Consider the following 8664-nt stretch of genomic DNA (forward strand, 5'->3'; position numbering starts at 1 on the left):
CATTGATATAAATAGGCATATAATAATGAAAAATCACTTGCAATAGAATCTGATGTACTTTGAACATTTAATTGATTCTAAGTATTTGGGAAAAGAACCCATGGAGTTTATAGAACTGAAAAGTGAAAAATAAATTTTATCGAATGAAATTTGACTTTGCCTCCACGTCGCGGAGCTATCCCTCAGTTTTGGGGAAATTTGTTTCACGTCGCAGAGCCGTCACGGTGTGTTTTGCCTCAAATGTCATTTTCAAAAATAAATTTTAAATGTCTCTCCGCGTCGCAGACCCACCCTCAAATATTGTTTTGCAGTCTCTTTTCATGTTTAAATATCTAAAATCATTCCTAAACATCTTGAGATCTTTCCAATCACAAATCACAATCCTTGAATCCATAATTCAATTCAAGGAAAGCTAACTTCTTAGCTTTCCTTGAATTGAATTATGGATTCAAGATTTGTGATTGGAAAGATCTCAAGATGTTTAGGAATGATTTTAGATAGCTAAACATGAGAAAAGACTGCAAAACAGTATTTGAGGGTGGGTCTGCGACGCGGAGAGACATTTAAAATTAATTTTCGAAAATGACATTTGAGGCAAAACACACCGTGACGGCTCTGTGACGTGAAACAAATTTCCCCAAATCTGAGGGATAGCTCCGCGACGCAGAGGCAATGTCAAATTTCATCCGATAAAATTTCTTTTTCACATTTCAGTTCTAAATTCCATGGGTTCTTTTCCCAAATACATAGAATCAATTAAATGTTCAAAGTACATCCGATTCTATTGCAAGTGATTTTTCATTATTATATGCCTATTTATATCAATGTCAAATTTCCCGGAGGCAATGTCAAATTTCGCAGAGGCAATGTCAAAATTCGCTTTAGGTCCCCAATTACAGAGAGCCTCCGCCGTAAGAAATTCAACCCTTTTGCTTATACTATAAGTGATTTTTCATTACAAAATGTCTATTTCTATCAAGTCATGGGATGAATTGATTATTTTTCCTTTAATGAAGGTCCAACTGCCGGAAGGAGCAACGTCATTTGTACATATAACTCAGAATGAGATTCTAGGGAGAAAGTGAGCTCCAATCCCTTTCCTTGCTTTTTTTTTTGTTATGATGGTCTCCTTTCCAGTTAACCGCATTATTTCTTTTAATAATCCTTAAACGCAAGTTTATTTTCATACACTTGTTGCTTAGACTTATGAATTATTGTGTCTTCATTTATAATTGTTAGAACTACTTGGATATCATATTGATTATACTCGCGGTCCAAAAAGTTAGTTCGTTTATTTTAAGAGATTAAACTTTGTTTTGACTAGTGCACCTTATTCCATGATCTGCCAAGGATGTCATGAGATATAATTTCACTGGAAGGAAAATGATCAAAATAAGAAAGTTGAACTCCATTTTATGATTATTTGTCCAATCTTAAAAGAAGAATTTTTCGTTACTTGAAACTAATGTTTTTTATAATGCTTATGTTCATCTTTTTCTTTGTTCTATAAGAAAATTTTGTGCCATACTTCTTCATTATGTGGTTTATAGCTTTTTGTCTTCCAAGATTGAAGCTTCTGGTCTCTTAACTTGAATCTCAAAATAATCACAGAAAAAGGAGAGAAAATGTGTACCCTAAAAGATATGTGCCTTGATTTGGAGATTAACAGTTTTTTATTGTCATAATCTTGCTTTAGATAGTCAATTTTAATTGGACTGTTCTAATGTCATACATGCATAAGAAACTTAAAGAAGAGGACGTTGCTGTTTGTGAATGCAAATATAATGTCAATGATCCTGAAACTGCTTATGGAGAAAGATGCTTAAATTTACTGACCAGCACTGAGTGTACACAAGGATACTGTCAGTGTGGTGAAAATTGCAAGAATCAGGTAATTTAGATGATTTGGTTAATTATTTGAAGATTTCATGACATTTCTCTATATTTATATATACTTATGCCATGTTCATATTTTTTTCTGAACTTATAACAGATTTTTTGTTGGTAGTGCATCAAATTTGTGTTACAGTTTATGTTGAGAAAAAGAGAAAAATAGTTTTATGTTTTGAACCTTTATGATAAGTAAAAAAATGTCATGTCACACCATTACCTTTCCTAGTGTTATTGTAATACAAGTATTGCCTTCTAAAAAAAGGGTCAAGTCTCACTATTTTATAGCATGTTAATGTTGTTAATATGAATTTATTAACTCTTGACAAATGATATTTATACTTTATCAACTAATTAGATGGTTGTACAAAATTTTATAGAACAGTTATTTGGAACTAGAAAGTACTTCTATAGAAGTTGAAAGGGCGTACTATTTGTTCTTTCCTTTGATCAACATCTTGATATCGAGTTCCAACTCCAAAAACTTTGGTTTGCTGGTTGGCCCTTAATTATTGGGGAAAAAAGTTCTAGAAAGATACCAAAAGAAAAGGATGCAAATTGTGAGAAAAGCTTTTATGTCCTTCAAATATTCAACCAAGTTATCCTCAAAAGGTCAAATTATATCCTCCGTGCACGGTGTGCATAGGTGCAAACTCTTGCACATGAAATTCTATTTCATGTGACGGAGCTTCATTGAGTTTCTTTTCTTGTCGAATTCCATGCTTTTACTTCTGTATTTTTCTTCTTTATCAGTCTCCTAATGCTATCTTTTCCACATTAATTCTGACTATTATTCTAAGAATTTCCTCCCTATAGCCTCTAAGACATCATGATCTTCATATCAATCTGGCATAAGAAACTTATAAATGGATGGAAGTAGCTAGTCTTCTGCTCGAAATGATTTTACTTTTCTGACTCTGTTATAAACCAACCTTTGTCTTAGCATTCGCATCATGTTTGTTTTTTCCTTTTCCACCCTCTTGATATAAATCATCAGATTGGAGGCCTATGACAAGCTGCTTCCTGCACATCCATTCGTTTTTTCTCTTCTTTCACCTTTCATGGGATCAGTCTTGCTCACTCGGACCAATTCCGTACTACAAAATTGTTTTGACAAAGTCTAACATGAGCACTTCCTCATGTTACACGTCTAACAAGGACAATGTCTAATGTCACATTATTTAATACGTCAAGTCAATATTTCATGTCAACTAACCTTTTCAGTTATTTCAAGTTAGTAAATCTGTCAAGTCAAGTCTCAATATTAGCAAATATTTCTGAAAGTCAGGTATTTGTGTGGTAAGAGTGAAGCATACAATATTTTCCTTGATTTTGATAGTTATAATTCATCTAGAATTGTCGTTGATGTATAGGGTTAATGGTTAAATTATTATATGCAATATCCTTAATAGACCATTAATGGTCTGGCCTAGTGAAGATGAAGTGGATTGAGAAGCATTAGATATCAAGGCTCAAGTCAAATTCGACCTAATGTACATGACTCAACATTTAGATCAATATTTTCAATTAAGAAAGCCCACACACTCGTAGCCTATTACATCTCATCATCTTTGTACAAAGCATAATATTCTTTTCATAGATACTTCTTCTAGAATTTGTATAGGTGTACAAAGTTTGTTAGCTCTTTAGATTATTTTACATTTCTACCATTTTATATTAGGATAATTAGTTGAGTCTTCTTTAATGAAATTCACTCACAAATTTTCCATATTTTGCCTTTATTAATCTTCTAATTTCATATATGGTATTAGAGCACCATTGAAGATCCTTCAATCTCCATATCTTCAATTACAAATTCTTCTACCACTGAGTTAAGCTCTGCCACTGTTGTATCCAAGATTATGGATCAAAGCAGTCCCTATTTCCTTCATCCCTCTAATTCACCAGGAATGTCCTTGGTGAACTCCACTTTTGAAGAAAAGGTCTATGGAGGATGGATAAGATCCATGCTCATCGTTCTCTCAACTAAAAACAAGTTGGATTCAATAATGGAAGTTGCAAGAGTCCTGTTGCAGGTAGCCCAAATCTGCAGCCATGGAACAGGTGCAACAACATGGTCACCAGCTGGTTGTTGAACTCACTCTCTAGAGATATTGTTGATAGTGTCCTCTAATTCAAAACAGATGAAGAACTTTGGAATGATCTCGAAATCCGGTTTGGGCAATCAAAAAGAGCCCAGCTTTTTCACCTACAAAAAGAGATGAGTGATTTCTTCCAAGGATCACTCAACATCGTAGCTTACTATACCAAAATCAAAAGGTTATGGGATGAACTTGACACCTTAAACACTAAGTCCGTATGTTCATGCACTTGTTATTATGGTGGAAAAGAAAAAATAATGAAGGCACAAAAAGATGAAAGGGCCATTCACTTTCTTATGGGATTGAGTGAGGCCTATGTTGTTGTAAGAAGCACCATCTTGATGATTTCTCCCTTGCCCTCTGTCAGTCTTGCTTACTCTCTTCTCGTTCAAGATGAGAAACAAAGAGAGATATTTGTTTCTTTTTATCCTATAGGAAATCATTCGTCTTATTTGATGCCTGATGGGAATGGACCATCTCAATATCCTGGACATGGAAACAGGTCCAAACACCTAAATACAAGACTAAGAAGGGTAATTCATCATTGATTTGTTCCCATTGCAAGAAAATGGGACATTCAGTTGACAAATGCAATAGAATCATTGGTTTTCCCAATGATTTTAAGTTCACAAAGAGCAAGAGGGATAAATACATTCAGGAGCAATGTTGTGCTACCATCTGATTTACCTTATTTTCCCAATTCTCTCCCTAATTTTGTAGGCAATGTTGGAGGTTAGTTGACTCAGGAATAGGTTTCTCAGCTAGTTCATCTATTGAATCAGGTTAAGGTCATTCAACCAGATGCTAACCCTGTTGACCTCAGTGCAATGGTAGCTTGTGCTAGTAACAATTTTGTCTCATGTTCACTCTCATTGTACTCTAAACCCTAGATTTTAGATTCGGGTGCATATCAATGCATCTGTTGTGATTCAAACATGTTTCATTCCCTTGAAACTCTCCCTCAGCCCATCAATGTTACTTTTTCTACATCCACTAGTGTAAAAGTCACCCATTCAGGCATTGTTGATCTTCTCCCTGATCTTTTCATTCATGATGTTCTCTATATTCCTTCATTTAATTTAAATCTTTTATATTTACATAATATGTGCATTCAACTAAATTTCTTAGTCAGTTTCTCATTCTCTATTTGCATTTTTCAGGCCCCTTCAATGAAGAGGCCTCTGGTTCTTGGTGAAGTTAAGAATGGCTTCTGTCAATTATTCTCTTCAAGCCTCAAGTCTGAAAGTCCTACCAAGAAATCTGCAATTTCTTTGTCTACTCATAAATTTTCCTCTTGTAATTCCTTATCCAGTAACAATAGTTCTCTTTTCCATTTATCGCATGTAAGGTTGGGCATCTCCCTGTTTCATCATTGAGTATATTGTTTAGCTTTTCTAAATATGATTCTGACTATGCTTGAGATATTTGTTACTCTTGCCAGGCAAACTAAATTACAATTTCCTATAAGTAGAATCAAAGCAAAGACAATATTTGAATTGATTCATATTGACACATAGATCCCTATAAGAATTCAACCTACAATGGTTTTAGATATATTCTCACCATAGTAGATAATTTTAGTTGGTGTACTTGGACCTACCTTTTGAGTACCAAAGTTAATGCTTTCACAATGTTGAAATAATATATATACATGGTCCAAAAACAGCTTACCAACAAAGTCAAATGCATCAGGTCTGACAATGCTCTAGAATTGGGAAAGGGAACTATTGCCTTAGAATTCCTTCTTACTCAGGATATTCTACATCAAGCATCTTGCATTTGCATTCCACAACAAAATAGAATAGTGGAAAGAAAGAATAGGCATCTTTTAGAAACCTCTAGAGCATTGTTGTCTCAATCTAATGTTCCCATTTCTTACTGGGGTGAATGTCTTTTCACTGCTACTTACTTAATTAATAGATTCCCCTCTAGGGTCCTCAATGGAAAAACTCCTCATAAAGTATTGTTTGATTCTCCTCCTAAGTACCAGTTCCTTAAGGCTTTTGGATGCCTTTGTTATGCTTCTACTTTAACTCAAAATTGATTCAAGTTTTCCCATAGAGTTGTTCCTTGTGTTTATTGGGGTATCCACTGGACAAAGGGGATAGAAACTTTTGTCTATAGATTCTAAAAGGATCTTTATGTCAAGGGACGTTCATTTTCATGAGTTTTTTTCCCCTTCAAATCCACTTCCTTTTGCCCTCCTATATTTTCCTCAACTCCCTCTCTTCTAGTATAAGACAATCCTTGTGATGATCCTAATCCACCTAAGAATCCTCTAATCAACATCCCTCCAACACAACTTGATGTTGTGGATTTTACTAGTTCCTCCATCCATAGACCCGGTTTGGCAACCGGTTACATTCGATTTGTTCCTCTTCCTGTTCCACCTCGAAGATGTTCCAAAACTCGCAAAAATCCTTTTTACTTGAATGATTATCACTGCAACAATGTTTTCCTCGCTGATCTTACTTTTTCCTATTTCTCTCCTTTGATTCATCCTCATACCTTCCCTTTTGCAACTTTATCTTCTACTAACCAACAAATAGTCACTTCTTTTTCTCCCATCGTTGAATCTAATAGCTACTCACAGTATGTTTTGTACCCAGGTTGGCAGAAGGCTATGGATGAGTTCAAGACTTTAATTGCCAACAAAACTTGAGATGTTGTTGAGTGGAAGCATTAAAGACTCAAGGCTCAACTTGTGGTCTGTTGTTATATTCAAAGAGCTGGAATTGACTTTACTGAGACTTATTCACCTATTGTAAAGATGATACAATCCGTTGTCTTTTAGCCATTGCTGCCAAGAAGGACTGGCCTCTCTATCAATTTGACGTGAATAATATGTTCCTCTATGGAGACCTCAATGAAGAGGTCTACATGAAATATCAAGCAGGCTTGGATAGACCTGGTCCATCCCATGTATGTCGACTTAAAAAATCTCTTTATGGTTTGCGTCAAGCTTCTCGATAATGGTTTGCAAGATTATCTGCTGCTTTACAGTTCTAAGGATTCATTCCTTCTCTCAATGATTACTCCCTATTTTACAAACATTCATATGGTCTTCTCACTGTGATTGTCATTCCTGGTTGTCATTCCTACTCATTATGATAGCCAGGCCGCCATACACATAGTCAAGAACTCAGTATTTCATGAACGAACGAAGCATGTGGAACTTGATTGTCATTTCATTCGAAAACAATTTCTCGTGAGCTTGATTTCACTTTCCTATGTTCCAGCCCCATCTCAACTTGTAGATCTTTTAAACAAACCTTTTTGTCAGCCTTCACACCACAAACTTCTGGGCAGGTTTGGTGTCGTCTCTATCCCCTCCAACTTGAGGGTGGGTGTTGAGAATGATGATGAGAACCAGGTCCAAGTCACAATTAAAAATAAAGAGGAATGGGTCACAAGAGCTGCTCACAAAAGTCAAATTCAACCCAATGTTCAAGACCCAACATTCAGATCAATATTTTCAATTAAGAAAGCCCACCACTCATAGACCATTATACTTCATCATCTTTGTACATAGCATAATATTCATTTCTTAGATGCTTCTTGTAGAATTTTTAAGGTGTAAAAAGTTTGTTGGAAGTTTATTATCTCGTTAGATTATTTTACACTTCTGTCATTTTGTATTAGGATAAGTAGCTGATTCTTCTTCAATGAAATTCACTGAGGAATTTTCCATATTTTGCCTTCATTGCTCTTTTGATTTCCTATAAATCTATCAGAGGTAAAAATACTTGTAATTTCTTCTATTTGTCCAAGCCTTGGCGGACAGATTTTACTATTACATGAAAAAGAGATTTCATATATTAGTTAGTGATAGATGTAGTTAAATTTAGTTAGTTGGGCACAGAAATCAAAATAACTGAATTAGTTAGAACGAATTGAATCCATTTCAGTTGTATTCTCAATTCTATATAAAGTGTAATACAATTTTATACATGATAGGAAATACACAGAATACCCTTGTCTTTCTAATCTCTCTTTCAATTCTTCTTCTTCTTCACTACTAACTGTTTTCTCAAGAAATCTTGAAACAGTTGTTCGGTCCTCGAATTCATTGCAAATTCCTGCAATCGAGTAACATTTGTATCAGAGCCACTCTTTCCTTGGCTACAATGGTGAAGGGTACTTGATGAGGCTATCGAAACTGTGGAATTACGTGATATGATGCAGCAACTACTCACACAAGTAAACACTGTTATTCTTACAATAACCTGTATTTATAAGGTTAATAAACAGAAACAGAAATAAGATGAAGCAGAAAAAATATAAAATACAAGAATTAATCCGAGTCCACAGAAACTACTGTGTGTCCTTAAGAAATTTAATCCCCTCACTGTACCAAAGGTTATGGATTAATTTCCCCCAAGATAAAACGGATTAAACCTGTTAAAGAAATAGCGCTACCTCAAACTTCTTTAACTTCAACGAACTTAAAAACAACAACAAGTCACACAGACTCAGTCGATCGACACTACTTTGATTTTATTTGAGAGAAAAAAATAAATGCAGAGAAAGAAAAATTTTCAGTGTTTGAAAAATAAAAAATTGACTTCCTTTTATAGCCATTTTCAGCAAGGAACATGTCTGTTCAGTGAAATCTGTTCAGACCCATTTTATCCAGAAAGTTGTGTCTTTTGGAAAAAATAACAACTTTTCG

At 34.8% G+C, this 8664-nt stretch overlaps 1 pseudogene; it reads left to right on the forward strand.

Annotated features, from left to right (window-relative positions):
* Window positions 1-824: 824 nt before the first annotated feature.
* Window positions 825-8664, forward strand: part of LOC107024741 — a 17612-nt pseudogene continuing 9772 nt past the window's right edge.

The sequence above is a fragment of the Solanum pennellii genome, chromosome 7 (genome assembly GCF_001406875.1).
Source record: "Solanum pennellii chromosome 7, SPENNV200".
NCBI classification, from domain to species: domain Eukaryota; kingdom Viridiplantae; phylum Streptophyta; class Magnoliopsida; order Solanales; family Solanaceae; genus Solanum; species Solanum pennellii.